A 19,216-nucleotide genomic window follows, 5' to 3' on the forward strand; every position below is an offset into this window, starting at 1 on the left:
TATCAGCTTCCTCTGCCTCTATTAGGCCATCTGCAAATGCCATTTGCTCCTGCTCTTCATCCCCTGCAGGCGGCTCCTGGCTGATGTCCTCTGGGTGCTCTTCCTCTCCCAAAGTGCCCTCCTGTGATCCCTCAGCTACCACCAATTCACCCTCCTCCTCCTAATGTGGCTGCCCTGCATGCAGTAGAGGAAATGTGTCTTTTGAACTAGCTAACCTGGCAGTCTGCTACAGCCTTCCTGAACTCACACCTCCATGTGCACTTCTAGAACACAGCTGATGAGGAATGGTATTGTCAGGCAACCTAAAGATGTATGCCTTTACATCCAACATTGCAGGAACCAAGGGGTATGTTGCTCTGTGAACCTCAGAGGCCAGATTGCCTTACACTGACTTTCAAGAATCTCCATCAGGGTACTCCTCTGTATTTAGCTTGCTTTATCACTCCTTACAGTCCTACCCATGCTGTCTGTTCTTCCTCTGGACATTAACTTTCAACCCCCCCTCTGTACTTCACGAGGCTTGAAGTCATGCGTCACTCAGCTTTTTTTTCCCTGGCTAGGGCCTCTGGAACTCTCTGCTTCTTGCTGTTCATTCAGACCTCTCTTATTTAAGCTTTCAGGAGCTTATGAAGGCTCATTTATTTGCCCAAACATTTTCCAATTTTTGATTATGACCGACACATGGAAACATTTTGGGAAAAATGATGTCTAAATCCTGTGATTTAGACACCATTTTCGAACCTCAATGTTGCCTAAACATTCCTAAGGGGGAAGTAGCTTCTCATCTGCCTCGAATTTTCCACACCTGGCAAACTAACTCATTTGTTCTTCATTCTGTCTCTGCAGCATCAGGCAGCTGACTCCTGGAAGCCATGAGCCAGCCGGAGTTCCCTTTTGCCACTGTCTCCAGGAAAGCAAAGACTTTTGATCCTACCCTTCCGCTTCTGAAAGGGAGATGACCTGAGACCTGGTCTGCCTTATGTCTCTGCTAACAAAGGACCCCTTGCTTTTTGCAGGACATGGCTGGTGGACAAGATACAGCAGAGCCACTGGTCAGCAGAAACACAAGGGACAGAAGCTGTGATACAAACTGCTTTCATGCTATTTACTTATTTATGTTGTGGAGACAGCCATTTGTGGCTGTATTTACACATGTATATTGGCATGCATTTGAAAATGCCAGTTGAGAAAGGGGTTATCTGTAAGTGGGGTTGTGGAGTATGTGTAGATGTGCAGGAGGCATGGTTACGGAAGGGACAGGGCGTGATTTGGGCACCATTTCCTTAATTTTTTTTATTTATTAACTTTTTACATTTATATCCACCAACATAAATGTATTGGAAATATCAGAAATTATAATAGCAGTATAATACATTATATCAAACTGATATAATCTTAACATAAACATTATAATTTGTCCACAATAAAAGGAAATAGATCAAGATACTAAGAAATTTCTACTAAGTAATACAATAACATAGTATATCTATTACGAACGGAAGGGAAAAACGGATGATCACAGCCGGCTTATACAGCATTAACTATGGGAGTTTCTACAGGTGAAACATATTTTTCTTTTAATTCAATTAACTCCAATAATTTCTTGGGTGTAAAAAACACAAAATTCACTTTTGCAAAGGAGACATAGCATTTACAAGGAAATTTTAAAATAAAAGTTCCACCTAGTTTAAGAACTCTTGATTTATACATCAAGAATTCTTTTCTCCTTTTTTGTGTGGTTCGCGCCATATCAGGGAAAACATGTATCTTTTGTCCCAAGAAAGAGTCATTAATATGGTGAAAGTATGAGCGAAGAATATTGTTTCTATCAGGTTCAAGAGCGAAGGTGACTAGTAATGTTGTTCTTTCGGTTATTAATTCAAGAGAACTCTCCAAGAATTCTGTCAAATTTAGATCAGAATTAGGAGCAGGCTGAGGTTGTTCTTTAGGCACCTTAATTATCCCAGTTATGTACTGGGCCCTCGTTATGGGGGGGTATCCCTCAACGGGTATTCCCAGTACATCACAGAAATATTTCTTGAGCATGTTGAGAGAGGAAATAAGAGGTGACTTAGGGAAATTCAGGAACCTTAAGTTGTTCCTGCGTCCATTATTTTCCAGATATTCCAATTTTCTTTCTTGGATTTCTCTATCTTTAATCAAAGTCGTAGTTAAATTTTTAAGTTCTTCAATTTCTCCTGACATTTTAATAATTTTCACGTTCTGTTCTTGAGTTTGTTCAGATAAATCCTTATTAGACTTTTTTATCTCAAGTATTTCACCTTTAACTGAGGCATTCATTAATAATAAAGTACTATTCACACCTTGTATGGCGTCCCATAGTGTGTCTAGCGACACCACTGAAGGTCTTACAATTCCTCCGGTACTCACTGCCACGATCTCCCGGGTTGGTGGAACAATATCCAACGTAGATGTTTCTTTTCCCGGGGTCGAGGTGCCCATAGGTCCTCCTTCCACAGCCAGCACTGGGTTTTCATTCTCGGGTAGCTGTGACCCCATGGTCAGCAAATCGTCTCCGGGTCGCGGAGGAGCAGTGTGGGAAGGAGGGCTCAACGACACTCCTTCTATGCTGCACTCAAGGCCCAAAATGGCCGAGTCCGCCGAAGTGGGCACCCGCTCTCCAAGGGCTCGAACACCAAAGTTCTCCATAGTCATGACGAGAGGTGGGTAACGAGGGCGGAACCGCGGAGGAGGGAACCGCCGTCTTCCCCTTTCTCTTACCCATCGCGAAGTCGGGTAAGTGATCCTCGCACAGAAGCAATGTTGATTCTCGGGAGCTACTGAGCCTCACAACCGTTCACGTCGCCATCTTGATCCTCAATAGACCTTGGGCACCATTTCCTAACCTCCCCCTGTCAATCAACTCCCCAGGCATTAAATACCCTGCCCCTACTCCAATCCAATGATCCCTTCTGAGGTCACTCTGGCACCTGAGACCACTAGAGGTAATTTCTCAGTATTGACCCTTAGATGTAGTACTACAAGATTACCACTAGGTGTCACGAGCACCATTTTTGCACCCACTGCATTAAGAGCAAGAGAGACTGGGGATCACTATTGCTCCCACAAGTCATTAGGGATGTCCAGTAAGGTCAGGGATGGGGATTAGGGGTTGAAAGGGTCTGCCAGATGGTCCTCAGGGGGTGAGGGGCTCATTGTTGCCAGAGGAGGTAGGTAGGAGGGTGCTTGCTGCCAGGGGTGCAGGTGAAGTGGATAGGATGGCTTTGGAAAAGGGGTTGGAGGATTGGCTGTTGTGGAATCAAGAGAGGGTTCTGATGTCTCAGGGAGATTTGGGGATCCAGGTTGAGGGGGTGATGGGAAAGGGACTTGATGTCAGAGGCTGATCAGGGAGAGGGGTGTACACTGGTCCTGCCAACAGATTGAACATCTACAGCGGGAGCACTGATTTTAAAAAGCTGTATCCACATATATATGAGGGGTATTTGCACATGTTTTGCCAGGAACAGGTTTTTAAAATCTCTGCTTCCACTGGATATGGTGAGGCATATTTACTGCCTGTACCTATTTTACAAGAGGTTCTACGTTTGCCAGAGCTTCCTGTAAAATACTATGGGGAATTCTCCCTATTCCAACCTGGATGTGTGAATTCCCTTGTCCACCAACTATGAACAATCTGCCTTCAAAAATAAAAGTGGGTAGACTAGATGGATCATATGGTCCTCCTGATCTGACATTGTATTCTAGGTTCCCTAACAAAAGCAAAACTACATCTCCATACAGTCAATGGGGTAAAGCCTGGAGATACTTTGTCTCCAGAGTTACACTAATAATAAAGTATTCTGTAGAATTTTAAAAGTGGGAAATAATTTTTGTTATACAAAACTGTGTTCTTGTTGCTCTGTAACAGGTTATTAAAAAACGAATTAATGGTAACTGTTTTAAAGGAAACCAAGATCCTCAATTTTTTTTGTTTTATTATCAGATAGCCAACCAGTTCCAAATGACCGAAGACATATCCAGAACATGTAGTCCCCCTTGTGGTATTAGCAAAAACAGTGGCATTCCAAAAAGAGATAAAAATTAAAACCAGGCTGGATTACCTAAAACCATTCCTAATGACTTAGGGTGATTTGTGTGGTTTGTTCACTACAATATCAGATACTAACTTTAGAGATGCGGAATGAAGTTCATAAAAAAAAGTTTGGATGACGGACCCGTAACCCAGAAATTTGGTTAACGAGCACCACAAATCCTTTGCAAGTTTATATGGGAAATCTAATATTTTAACAGCTACCGGTAAGCCCCATCCACTTTCCCTCCCTGTAGACAAATCTGGAGATATTCGATCGGAGAACTACCGAAGAAGGAACCACCTGTTGCCTACCTGAGAAAGATCCAGGGCAGCGAAGCGCGTCACGTCTCTAGGGTAACCGACTCTTCCGGTTCGAAACCGGAACAACCGAACCAGATACCTTTGGTTCCCATGGCAACAGTTCCAGCTGAGTGACTGACCGCAGTGGAACATTGTAAGTCGGAGAAATAAACTGAAAATGGAAGACTAATGCCGTTTGCAAGGAGCATTAGAGTTCAGGGTGCACGAAACGCCCTAGAACCGGTGCAGTTTTGGTATCTCTAAATTTGACTGTAATTGAAAAAAGCTGGACTAGAAGTATGACTTGGTGCAAGTTAAAAAAAAAAACTCTTCCCAGAAACTGTCACTTAGTAGGTTTTAGAAATATTTTTTAGCCAGGCTGTTGTTACTTATATCCTTCGAATTCAGTGTCCCTGCATGAGTTTGGTCACCTTAAAATGTTTCATTACGGCATCATTTTATGCTATCTACTGTCAATAAATATAAAGCTACTAAATATTTTCAATCAAAAAACCCTTTTATTCATAATTAGCAATGGAAATCATATTTAGAGTCGGGAGGTAAGGCCACGCCTTCTTTCGTGTATTGTGTAAGACTTTTAGAGAAATGCTGAAAGTTTTCAGGAATGGAGGTAGAGGTAATGTCTCCAAGTGGGTTGATTTTATGCTTACTATGACAAGGATGAACCTTACTGGTAAACAATATATTTTGGAGATTATTGCAATATATGAAATTTACTGCTAGTGCTTGTTTTATTAGAGGGACAAAAAGGGCAATTCTATAAACCAGGTGCTGATATTTACAAGAATATAAATGTTTAGGATGCTAGCATATATGTGCATATGTGTGCACATGCATGTATATATGCTAGTATGCCACCTAAGTACTATTCTGTAAATAGCAACTATTTTGCATAGCAAATATTTGTAAGGGGGCAAAGCATAGATGGCACATAAGTGTAGGTTACATACTGTAAGTTACATGCACTCCTGCCTCATTTAGGTACCCGCACTTATGTGCATAGGCGGTCGGTGGCCCAACTGTTTGGGGAGGCTAAAGGGGGTGGGGTTAGGGGTGGGGCCGGGGTGGAGCTTAAATCCATAATTGATAACGCGCAGAAAAAAATAAATAAATAAAAGTAACAATTAATACCTTTTATTAAATTTAGATATTAGATATGTATCATATGTCAAAGAATAAAGTGGTTGCTCAAAGCATATTCTAACCACAATCGCTCAACTGCAAAACACTATGCACAACTTTGTCCAAAAACACACTCAGAACCTTACTGTACCATAAATATTACACTGGGCAAACCTAATACACCAATATACCACCTATACGGAAAATGCAGACCGTCAACAATATGAAACAAGGGATCATATCATCACAATTCTCATGTAGAGCCACAAAACACCCTAATTCATGTTTAATGTGGGATAAAATGCCATAAATAAGTAAATAAATATAAACTTTTAATGTTGAGCACCTGATTCTCAAAGTGGACATATTCCAAACACTATAATGAAAATAAAATGATCTTTTCTACCTTTGTTTGGTGACTTTTTCTGATCATGCTGGCCCAGTATCCGTTCTGCTATCTGTCCTCAGTGCAGGTCAGGAAGTCATCCTCGTTAAATATCTCCCTGGCAACCTAGGACACCTCCAGCCAACCCCCCCCCCCCCTGCTTTCCCAGCAGTAAGGTAAACAAACCATAAACCAATTTCTACAACTGCTAGAGGGCTTTACTTCAGCTCCTGCTGTGAGGATGGAGGTAAATCAACAATTTAATCCCCTCAGAGCAGCTGGACTCCACAGCTGATCCATTCTGCCTTTGAGGCAAGAAGAGACTCAGGAATTACCACTGATCCTAGAAGAGTAGGAGAAGATTCAGAGGAAATCCCTAGGAGCTGGATCCAGGAGAACCAAGCTCTTTTGAGCAGGGACTGTCTTTCTTCTTCATGTTCAATTGTAAAGCGCTGCGTACGACTGGTAGCGCTATAGAAGTGATTTATAGTAGTAGTAGTAGAACCAATGTAGTGCCTACAACCTCTGTCTGTAACCAGAAGAGGCACTCAGTTCATATGACAGAGATTCCCAAACCTGTCCTGGGGAAACCCCAGCTAGTCAGGTTTTCAGGATATGCACAATAAATAGTCATGTGATCAATTTGCTTACACTGCCTCGTTGGTATGCAAATCTATCTCAAGCACATTCATTGTGGATATCCTGACAACCCATCTGTCTGGTGTTCCCCCAGGACAGGTTTGGGAACCCCTACCAAAGGAGAATCCCAGGAGGTGAAGAAGAGGAGTTTTCTTAACTTAAGGGCAAAGAAAAAGTGAACTATGACTTCTAATGTTTTATATTCTGTATCTGTATCAGCTTTCCATTTGTCATGACTAAGACATTCAGTAAAATTAAATGGTTCAGAAAAAAAAACATGAATGGATTGTAAGGGTTTTTTTTAGAAGCTGCAGAGTGAGCAATCCAAGGGGCCAACAGGCTTCCAGCCATGCTGGTCCCATATCAGAATTCTTTATACCATGAATAGTAGACCTACTCAGGATAGTGCTATATCCTATGAAGCATATATTCCAGGTCTTCTCACAGAGAATCCAGACCTGATAGGGACCACAAGAACTACATATACAAAGGGGAGGCTAGCATGACAGAGAGTAGATACCATCTTCACTTTGTATTGAAAAAAAGACGAAAACACACACAAAGACTGGAAACAACTACAAAGAAAATACAAATACACGATCAGACAAACTAAAAGGACCTATTACAAAACCAAAATAGGACCAAACTACAAGGATACACACAAACTCTTCTCACTCGTAAACAATCTTCTAAATACTAACAAAGTCACCTCCAACAACGCAGATACCCCAACAGCAACCAACCTTGCGAATTACTTCAATGAGAAAATCATAAAACTCCGACTCATGATACCCACTAATACAACAGACTACACAAACATCCTTGAATGTCTAGACCCAAATCCCGGAGAATACCCAGCAGATCGATCATGGACCGACTTTGACACGCTCTCATCAAAAGAAATCTCACATTGGCTAGGAAAATACGCCAAATTGCAATGCAAATTAGACATCTGCCCTAACAGTCTAATAAGATCCGCACCCAAACAATTCAAAACAGACCTCACAAACCACATAAATTACAGGCTTCAAAATGGACTCTTTCCCACGGATAAAGGAAACATCCTACTCCGTTACCAAAAGATGCTAAAAAAAGCACAATGGACCTAACCAACTATCGACCAGTAGCATCTATTCCACTCATGACCAAAATCATGGAAGGCATAGTGACGAAACAACTTACTGAATACCTAAATAAACACTCAATTCTGCACGAGTCCCAATCAGGATTTCAGACGAATCACAGCACCGAAACTGTACTAGTGTCAGCAATGAACTCATTCAAACAAGTAATTGCGACTAGTAACAACATCCTCCTCCTGCAATTCGACATGTCCAGCGCCTTTGACATGGTTAACCATGATATACTAATACATATACTAGAATACTTCGGAGTAGGAGGCACTGTTCTCAAATGGTTCAAAGGATTCCTGACCACAAGATCATACCAAGTAACAACGAATTTGGACAGATCACCACCATGGATACCTGAGTATGGAGTCCCCCAGGGATCCCCTCTCTCACAAACATTATTCAACCTAATGATGATACCTCTAGCCAAGCTACTAGCCGATCAAAATCTCAACCCCTACATTTATGCAGATGACGTCACAATTTATATCCCACTCAAACATGATCTAAATGAAATCACCAACAAGATCAACCAAAGCCTCCAAACAATGCACACCTGGGCAGATGCATTCCAACTAAAACTTAACGCAGAAAAAACACAATGCCTTGTACTCACCTCACAACATAACACAAAAAACTTCAACACCATAATCACACCATACTGTTTCCCTTCCGGTCTCACAAAATTTGAAAATTCTTGGAGTCACCATTGATCGAAACCTCATTCTTGATACCCACGTGAAAAACACAACGAAAAAGATGTTCTACACCGTGTGGAAACTTAAAAGAGTAAAACCTTTCTTCCCAAGATACATCTTCCGTACCCTAGTACAGTCATTGGTAATAAGTCATCTGGACTACTGCAATGCACTGTACGCCGGATGCAAAGAACAGACAATCAAAAAACTCCAAACCGCACAGAATACGGCTGCCAGACTCATATTTGGAAAAACTAAATATGAAAGTGCAAAACCACTAAGAGAGAAACTTCACTGGCTCCCACTTAAAGAATGCATCGCGTTCAAGATTTGCACGATTGTACACAAAATCATTCATGCAGACGCCCCAATTTACATGCAAAACCTCGTGGACCTACCCCCCAGAAATGCCACAAGATCATCCCACAAATTTCTCGACTTGCACTACCCAAGCTGCAAAGGACTGAAGTACAAACAGATGCATGCCACTACCTTCTCATACATGAGCACACATTTATGGAATGCATTACCCACAGACTTGAAAGCAATCAATGAAACGACTATCTTTCGAAAATCTCTGAAAACATTCTTCTTCAACAAGGCCTACAATGGGAACCTATAACCCCACTAAGTCATCTCACTAACTCACTCAATTAGGAAAGCCTACCATCTATAACTACCCTAATCACTTTCTTCCTTCTTCCCTATTCCCTTCCTTGATCGCTACACATTACTAACTGTATCTGATATCCTGATATGACAATGTTAACAAATCTATGTAAGCCACATTGAGCCTGCAAATAGGTGGGGGAATGTGGGATACAAATGCAATAAATAAATAAAATAAATAAATATTGGACATAGCTTAACTTTTTCTCCTTCATAATTCCCTAATGTGTCTATCACACATGACCTTTATTCTACCATAACTTCACTCTGTAATTGTTCATACCAGTATTAGCGATCGCCTCTACGGTACTATGTAAGCCACATTGAGCCTGCAAATAGGTGGGAAAATGTGGGATACAAATGTAACTAATAATATGGGCTCAAATTTTCCTACCGGGAATGGTCAAGTTAGGAGCATGTTGGAATGCTGATACAAGCTCCTCTCCTCCTATAAATAAGTCATTGACAGATCTTTTCCTGCTCTGGCAACATGGTAACGTTATGAATTTCTTCATTGGGCATCCTTTTTTCTCCATTTCCAAAATATCTAATTGCTTCCCCTTACAAGGGATACCACCAGTCACTAATCAGTAGTCAAACCAGTGACATTGACCCTTATATGACTTTTTAGGCCTCTCAGGGCTGCCCTGTTAGGTCTGTTTGGCCTGCCTGTCTATCCCGACTGCTTCTTGCATGATAGTGAGTTGGATCTTTTGACATGCAGCAATGCCTGTGTACATGGTGTGATGTCACACACATCCGAGCCCCAGCATTTGGGCATGCCCAAACAATCAACCCCCTGGAACACAAGCACACCCACGAAAATCATGGTGTATACCCTATGCCTTGCAATATTTCATTATCAGTTAACCCCAGCAACCACCTAAACAGGAAGGATTTACTGGAGCAGCTCAGACACAGCAGCAGCCATGAAAAAATCCCCCACAAAGTGATTGAATAGAAAGGGACAATTTTTGTCCTGTTTACCTTAGCAACAACAACCTGGACAAGGAGTGCAGTACTGAGAACAATGGCAGCTTCAACATCTTCAGGAGATATGGTCAGCATGTCTAATCTACTGCTCCCAGAAGAACTGGGAGGGGGCCAGTGGCTTGTTTATCGTTTATTTATTTACTAGACCGTATCTTATTACAACGTAAATCAAAACGGTTTACTATCAGATAAAATGTTAAAAAATGTTGTCTGTTATATGAAAAACCAAAGCAGCATGTTTTTGGCTCCCTCTATGTGGAGATAGCAACTCCCAATGTGACCACTCACAAATATAGGTCCATATAACCAATAGTGTAATGGAGTGGCAGTGCCACAGTTACATACACAAGGGTCCAAAATACCCCTTACAGGATCAATACTGCAGAGGCACAAATGGGTCTTCTAAAATGTTCTTAACAATGCAAGGGACCATCTCACAAAAATTATTGGGGCTGACAGACTGGGGACTTGGGAAAAGATCTAGATATATCAGCAAGACAGACAAAGATGGGTGAAGGTCAGCAGGACATACCACACACTGAAAAAAGGAATGGTAAATGTGATTTCCCTATTATTGTGAATGTTGATGAACACAAGGGTGTAAGTTTAAACAGCACAAACCAGAAGGCACACAAAAAGACTAATAAACATGGAGAAACACCTAAGCGCCATAATTCTGGACAGAGAGAAAATTCTAGCTCAAACAAATGGAATACAGACTCTGTCTTTAGTAGTTCATTTGAGGAGAGCAGTTCAAGATCCCTCTCTTCTGCTGGGGCAGGACAATCTAGGGAGCTACCTTCACTGACATCTATAACTGAACTGTGGGAAAGTGTCTCAAGTGCTTTGGGTGTTCTGGCAGAGGATGTCTTCAACTGGTGGGGATTGGGGATCCTTGGCAGTCAAGGTATCAATTTTAATGAGGGGAGGGGCAAATAGGAAATGCATGAGCTCACCCATTCCATCCCTGGGCCCACCCAAAAACTCACTTCTGGCTATGCTACTGACTTATAGTATTCTATAAGTTACATGAGTAAATCTGAGCCTCCACCCATGCTTTGGCCAAACTCTACCTTGTGTACACCCACCTTCAAAATACACGTTATATAAAATATGTATGTATTTACAAAATAGCAAGTAGCACTATTGCCATGTAAATGCTAGCACCTTCTTTATAGCTTTAAACACTTTAAGGGTAACTTTATCTCAGGAATAGAAAAGATTCACTGAATGGAAGTATTACCTTCTACATGGAAAAGTGCTCAGTAGAGAATGAATAAAAAAATACATTCATTGGGAAAACTGGGGAAGAGCAGCATGGTTTGAAGTCTCAGATCTTCACTCTGGGAAGATATATACATTATTACTCTGTTAATAAAAACTACCTCAGTCCCTTCTCAGAAGAGCTTACAAGCTACCATTATCACCAAGCTACAGGTTAAAACCAATAATAGGAGAAAGCTGTCTGAAATGAAAGTAAGATAAAATAATTGATTTCTATGTTGGATCTTCAGAATTGAACCCACTTTGCTCAGCAATGAGAAATAAAACTGAGTATACTCAGGTTTTGTCTCTCTAGTGGCATTAAATATGTATTATTTATTAATTTTCTTATTACACAACCTGCAAGTATCAAAACAGTGTACATTCTGTCCCTGGAGGGCTCACAATCTAAGGGATCCTTTTACTAAATCACGGCAAGCCCACTGTGGGCTTGTCACGTGGCAATCCAGCACTAGCTCCGGACTATCACGGAGCCTGGAGGTAGAGCCTGCCCCCATCGCACACCATGTCTGCCACTTCAAAAATATTTTTCTATTTTTAGTGTGGGAGCCCTTACTGTCTCCTAAATTGGTGGCAGTAAGGACTCCCCTGGGAAATGGCTGCACGGCAAGTGGTTAACATACCGCATGGCCATTTCCTTTTTTAAAAAAAAAGGGCCTTTTACCCATTGTGATAAAAGGGGGCCTCAGCATGCGGCAAACCCCGCACCAATGCCACTGCAGGTGCCCTTTTTCCGCAGCTTGGTAAAAGGACCCCCCCCCCCTAAGTTTATATCTGAGGCAATGGAGGGTTAAGTGTAGAGGCCAACAAAAACTTCTTTTTCAGTTTCGGCCTGTCTGAAAGCTTTCTGCTGAAACCAAAACTGCAACCGAAACTCATCACCTCTGAAACCAAACCTAAAAATTCAAATTTGGTTGTGTGAATGTGAACCAGTGAGGGCCACTGGGAATTGTCGGAGCTTGCAATTTGCATCCCTGTGCTAAACTCACAGTATCCAAGCCAGAATATAATAATTTAAATAGTGAAAGACCATATTTTACCTTCAAGCAAAATAGCCTCCACACACATGGACCGCAGCTAATGAAAACTGAAACTAAAAGCTGTGGTACTTTTACAGTGGCTGACTTTGCACCACACTCAGAATGACAGCTGATGTCATAGCTCCACAGAGAGGCTAATTCCTAAGGAGCTTATCATTCATCCCAAATTTACAGTCTTAAATTCCTACTAAATTTTTGTATGAAAGGCATTTATTTGGAACACTCTATCATATAAACTGTTGTGCAAGATCATAAGTGCAGTACAAAAAAAAAAAAAAGGCTACAAAGAGTGGCCCTCTCCAAGACTACCTTACAATCCCTGGCAGTCTAGTAGTGTAGTCAAGACAGGAGTAATGCCCCAGTCATGGCAGCCATTTTGAGAGCAGAGCCAGAATGAGCAGGAGTAACTGGACACAGCTCCAGCCCCAACTATACTTTTAGACCATCAGGGATTGTAAAATAAACCTGAGGGGCCTACAGGTGAAAGGAGGAGGCTCCGGGGAAGGGAAGGAGGGAGGGAGACAAATGGGACAAAGCACACATTTTTGGCTTCCACCAAAAACACGTGGTCATTTTTGGTTGAAACCAAAAACCATGGCTGCAAATTAAAATAACCTTTCAGCCAAAACTGAAACTGGGCAAAAAATGGATTTTGGGCCGGTGTCAATGCCATAACTGAAACTGAAATCAAAATTTGGTCAGCCTCTAATTAAGTGCCTTCTGCAAAACTTTTATTCACTCATATCTAAGGTTATATTATAAAGAAAAATCTGGCTTTTTGTTAGTATTATAAGGCATTTCTTGTGTTACATAATCATTGACATCACAAAGAGCCTACTGCTAGCTATATGGCTAACTGAACCCTCCATTCTGCTTCTAGCTCCCCTCAGCTGGATGTGAACTGAAATAGTACCAAGAAATCCAAGGGTACAAGGGTGTTCCCAAAAGAATAATGGAAATCAACAGATATCATTTCTTCAGACCCAGTAGTAGCTTGAATGAAAGGTAATCATAGTTAGTTGTTAAGATATATAAATAAAGAAAATCATCCAAAACAGACAAGAGGAAACAGTATCCAAACTGGTTGCAAAAGAGCAAAGGCCCAGTCTTATCACAGCTTCTACAATATACTATAGTATTACCAAAACTGGCTTGTCCTAGAATGGTATGTCATCAATGCACTCTTTGCAACCTGCATAGTGTTAAGAATGCGAGTAATCCTTTCATAGGGTGGGAGAGTCTCAGGAGATTGGCCTTTTAGTTCCAGGTCACTGGCTCTAACTTAGCATAGATCAATAATATCTGAAAATCCTCTCCATCTTACAGGAATTTGCTAATTAATCACATCAAACACAGCATAAATCAGCATTCTAACTGAATTTTAACAGAGAGTAAATATCCATAGACCTGAACTACCTTCTTATTCTAAAAGTGAACTCTTCCAGTCAAGGGAAATACATTATCCACTGTTACAATCAACTTTTTGTACATATAATCTTGAATGGAAGGATTTGGATTTTTCTTAACAGAATTCTGAGTAACTTCAGTGATGTGCAGCTGGTGATTGATGAAATGTCATCTTTACCAGAGGAACTCAAGGGGCCAAAGAATGGGCTGCTCTATCTGACCAAATATAAGGTATGGGTACTACAGAAGACATTGAAATAACCATGTGTAATAAAAAGTATCCTTCCTAAGTGCATGGGGAGCAATTCTATAACTGGGTACTTCCATTTGTGCATGAAAGAGGAGCAGGATATGAGTGTGATTGTATGTGATGATCTTAAAGTAACCAAATAGATAGAAAAGGCGACGGTGAAAGCTAGAAGGATGTGTACATAGGGAGAGGAATGGCCAGTAGGAAAAAGGAGGTGATGATGCCCCTGTATAAGACTGATAAGACCTCATTTAAAATATTGTGTGCAATTCTGGGGACCACATCTTCAAAAAGATATAAACAGGAAGGAGTTGGTCCAGAGGACGGGAACTAAAATGATCAGTGGTCTTTGTCATAAAGCTTATGGGGACAGACTTAAAAATCACAATATCAGGCTCATTTTCGAAAGAGAAGGACACCCATCTTTCGACACAAATCGGAAGACGGGCATCCTTCTCCCAGGGTCATCCAAATCGGTATAATCGAAAAGCTGATTTTGGACATCCCCAATTGCTTTCCTTCGCTGGGACAGCCAAAGTTCAAGGGGGCGTATCGGAGGCGTACTGAAAGTGGGACTTGGGCGTGCCTAACACATGGATGTCCTCGATCCATAATGGAAAAAAAAGGGCATCCCTGACGAGTACTTGGGCGACTTTACCTGGTCCAGTTTTTCTTACAGCCAAGGCACAAAAAGGTGGCCGAAATGACCAGATGACCACCGGAGAGAATCGGGGATGACCTCCCCTTACTCCCCCAGTGGTCGCTAACCCCCTCCCACCCTCAAAATATATCTTTAAAAATATTTTTTGCCAGCCTCAGATATCATACTCAGGTCCATCACAGCAGTATGCAGCTACCTGGAGCAGTTTTAGTGGGTGCAGTGCACTTCAGGCAGACAGACCCAGGCCCATGCCCCTCCCCACCTGTTACATTTGTGGAGGAAACAGCGAGCCCTCCAAAACCCACCAGAAACCCACTGTACCCACATCTAGGTGCCCCCTTCACCCATAAGGGCTATGGTAGTGGTGTACAGTTGGGGGTAGTGGGTTTTAGGGGGGGTTTGGGGGGCTCAGCACACAAGGTAAGGGAGCTATGTTCCTGGGAGCATTTTATGAAGTCCATTGCAGTGCCCCCTATGGTGCCCGGTTGGTGTCCTGGCATGTCAGGGGTACCAGTGCACTACAAATGCTGGCTCCTCCCACAACCAAAGGGCTTGCATTTGGTTGTTTCTGAGATGGGCGTCCTTGGTTTCCATTATCGCCGAAAATCAGAAGCAACCAAGTCTAAGGACGACCATCTCTAAGAACGACCAAAATTTCAAGATTTGGGCGTCCCTGACTGTATTATCGAAATGAAAGATGGACGTCCATCTTGTTTCGATAATACAGGTTTCCCCACCCCTCCATCGGGATGTTTTGCGAGTGTGTCCTCAACAAAACTTGGGCGTCCCTTTCGATTATGCCCCTCCACGTATTCTTTGTAAGAAAGCCGGGAGAAGTGAAATATGATAGAGACATTTAAACACCTATGTGGCAAAAGTGCACAGGAGGCAAGTCTCTTTCAACTGAAAAGAAGCTCTGGAACGACAGCACATAGGATGAAGGTGAAAGAGGATAGACTTAGAAGTAATCTGAGGATATACTTCACAGAAAGAGTGGTGAATTTGTGGAATGGCCTCCTAGTGGAAGTGGTGGAGACAAAAATAGTATCTGAATTCAAGAGAGCTTGGGACAAGTACATAGGATCTGTCAGAGAGTGATAGGGAGAGTAGATGGAATGGATGGGCAGACTGGATAGGCCATATGGTCTTTATCTGCCTACATTTTTCTATGTTTCTATTTAGATCAGTGGCGTAGCCAAGGATGGGCCTGGATGGGCCCAGGCCCATCCATTTTGGGCTCAAGCCCACCCAGTGGCAGCACACCTATGATGGCAAGGATCCCCAAGCCCCACCAGCCGAAAACTCCCAACAACTGTTCCTCCTGCATACCTTGTAAATAGCAGATCTTCGCCTGCAGTGAGTAGCGACTGATACATACTGCTCAAACCAGCCCCACAGCCTTCCCTCTGATATACTTCCGCCTATGCAGAAACAGAAAGTTGCAGCAGAGGGAAGGATGTGGGGTCACCTTGAGCAGTGTTTATTAGTTGCTGCTCGCTGCCGGTAAAAAGCTGCTATTTAAAAGGTATGCAGGGGATGGGGGATGTTTGAGAGACCACATGGCATGCAGGCGAGTGAGGGAGACAAGGCGGAGTTCTGCCCACCCATCTTGGGCCCAGGCCCATCCAAAATTGGGTGTCTGGCTACGCCCCTGATTTAGATCCCCAAGGCTATGTGGTAGGAGGCCTATTCTATAATGGAATGTAAGCATCTAGGTTCCATTATAGAATACTAGCATAACTACTACTACTACTACTACTAAACATTTCTAAAGCGCTACTAGGGTTATGCAGCGCTGTACAATTAAACAAAGAAGGACAGTCCCTGCTCAAAAGAGCTTACAGTCTAAAGGACACAAAAAGGACACAAAAATAGTCAGTCAAATTGGGGCAGTCTAGATTTTCTGAATGGAGGTATCATGGTTAGGTGCCGAAGGCGACATTGAAGAAGTGGGCTTTGAGCAAGGATTTGAAGATGGGCAGGGAGGGGGCTTGGTGTATGGGCTTAGGGAGTTTATTCCAAGCATAGGGTGAGGCAAGGCAGAAAGGGCAGAGCCTGGAGTTGGCGGTGGTGGAGAAGGGCGCTGAGAGGAGGGATTTGTCCTGTGAGCGGAGGTTACGGGTAGGAGTGTAAGGGGAGATGAGGGTAGAGAGGTATTGAGGGGCTGCAGATCGAGTGCATTTGTAGGTTAGTAGGAGAAGCTTGAACTGTATGCGGTACCTGATCGGGAGCCAGTGAAGTGACTTGAGGAGAGGGGTGATATGATACTTATGCCAGCCGTAGAGTTTGCATAAGTTCAGATGCCTAAATGTGGCAGGGATATATGTTCGTCGAAGTGCCACCTATATCCCACCCGTTCTCTGCTCCTGTGTAATTTAAGTGGGCATTGCAGGATAGCACTTAGATGGAATATTGGCACTTATGAGTGCATATGCACACATACACACATATATATCATTTTAAAATGTATGCATATAACATATGTGTACTTGTGAGCAACTATCTTATAGAATTGCCCTTATGATAACTGTAGAATGGAGAAGTAGCCTAGTGGTAAGAGCACCAGTCTTGACTTCCAGAATTGGCTTGTTCAAATCCCACTGCTGCTCCTTGGGACCTTGGGCAAATCACTTAAACCTCCACTGCTGCTCCTTGTGATCTTGGGCAAGTCACTTAAGCCTCCATTGCCTTAGGTACAAAATGATTGAGAGCCCTCCAGGGACAGCAAAATACCCAGTATAACTGTATGTAACTCAACTGAAAAAAGTGTGAGCAAAATCATAAATAAACAAACTGTTCCTCTTACCAAATGAAAGGTACAAATTAGATAACCTTACCCACCAGAAACCCACTGTACCCACATCTAGGTGCCCCCCTTCACCCATAAGGGCTATGGTAGTGGTGTACAGTTGTGGGTAGTGGGTTTTGGGGGGGGGGGTTGGGGGCTCAGCACACACGGTAAGGGAGCTATGCACCTGATAACAATTTCTGAAGTCCACTACAGTGCCCCCTAGGGTGCCCGGTTGATGTCCTGGCATGTCAGGGGGACCAGTGCATTACAAATGCTGGCTCCTCCCATGACCAAAGGGCTTGGATTTGGTCATTTCTGAGATGGGCGTCCTCAGTTTCCATTATCGCTGAAAATCAGAAACGACCAAGTCTAAGGATGACCATCTCTAAGGTTGACCTAAATTTCCAGATTTGGGCGTCCCCGATCGTATTATCGAAACGAAAGATGGACGTCCATCTTGTTTCGATAATATGGGTTTCCCCGCCCCTTCATGGGGACGTCCTATGAGGACGTTCTCAGAAAAACTTGGGTGTCCCTTTTGATCATGCACGTTATCTGCCCACAGCATGTACACGATTTGCCAGTTGGAGAAGTGTTTTAGATGATTTCTAAAAGTTTTAGCCAAGGTGCATTGATCATGAGAAAATCTTTTATATCAGATTTTTATTAGTCTAGCAAATGGTAAAGAGGATTATGGTACCAACTTTCTACAATATTGTAGATACCCTGACAAGCATGAAAAATTGAACTATTTGACCAATTGCAAATGCAAAACACTATTTAGCCCAATACAAGAGAAAAGAAATCTGTAGTTGACACTCTACAACAGTTGTCTCCAACATTTTTCATGTAAAGGGCCATAGTGTGAATATGAGAAAGCTCTGAGGGCCACCAAAATAATTCAAGCTTACACACATAAGTCTATACTAGTTAACTATTACTGAATTTGTAAACTGCCTTTACCTGCTTTTCAGAGCAGGTAGAAAACAATAATGCTAATATTATAAATGAGACACCTGAGTGACATACTTAAGAGAAATTGTTTTCAATTATCATAACTGTGGCAAATATCATTAATGAGATACCTGTGTCTGCATGTTGTTTACTATATTGTTTAAAAGATGGCTGCTGACCAAGATGGTCACAACTCTCTGAGCTCCTGTTCTACCCTGCCTTGTCCTGCTTCGCCTTGTCTGGATCCAGTTCTTACCCTGCCTGCCTTATCCTGTCTTGCCTCATCTGGATCCAGTTCTAGCCCTGCCTGCCTTGTCCAGCCTTGCCTTGTCTGTCTCCAGTTCCTACCTTGTCTCCATCCAAGCCTTGCCTGTCTTGTCTTCAGTCAGGGCCTGCCCGCCTTGTATAGCCTTGCCTCATCTGTCTCCAGTTCCCACCTTGTCTCTAGCCAAGCCTTGCCTGCCTTGTCTTCAGCCAAGCCTCACTTGCCTTGTCCAGCCTTGACTCATCTGTCTATAGTTCCTGCCTTTGTCTTCAGCCAAGCCCTGCCTGCCATGTCTTCCACCAAGCCTTGCCTGCTCAGCCTGTCTCCAGGCCAAGCCTGCCTTGCTTAGTACATTGCTTAGTGTTGTGCCTAGCCTGAGTGACTCGCTAGCTGGTTCATGGCTACAGCCTAAGGGCTCACCTTCCCTGAGTCCATGACACTGGCCACACACAGATGACACCATCTAACTGCATTTAAGTGAGTCACGCCCCTTCGGACACAACTTCAGGAGTGATTCCAGACATTCTGGAGACCTACAGAGGAGCAAACCCAG

General features: G+C 42.7%; 1 protein-coding gene across 1 annotated transcript in view; it reads right to left on the minus strand.

Moving 5' to 3' along the window:
- CCDC78 (coiled-coil domain containing 78) overlaps positions 1 to 4,389 on the minus strand; it is a 101,339-nt gene extending 96,950 nt beyond the window's left edge. Inside the window, exon 1 of the mRNA XM_030211941.1 lies at positions 4,367 to 4,389. The gene's annotated coding sequence lies outside the window, so the exon portion shown is untranslated. The remainder of the gene's footprint in view (positions 1 to 4,366) is intronic.
- Positions 4,390 to 19,216: the final 14,827 nt, after the last annotated feature.

This window comes from Microcaecilia unicolor, chromosome 8, assembly GCF_901765095.1.
Source record: "Microcaecilia unicolor chromosome 8, aMicUni1.1, whole genome shotgun sequence".
Classification (NCBI taxonomy): Eukaryota; Metazoa; Chordata; class Amphibia; order Gymnophiona; family Siphonopidae; genus Microcaecilia; species Microcaecilia unicolor.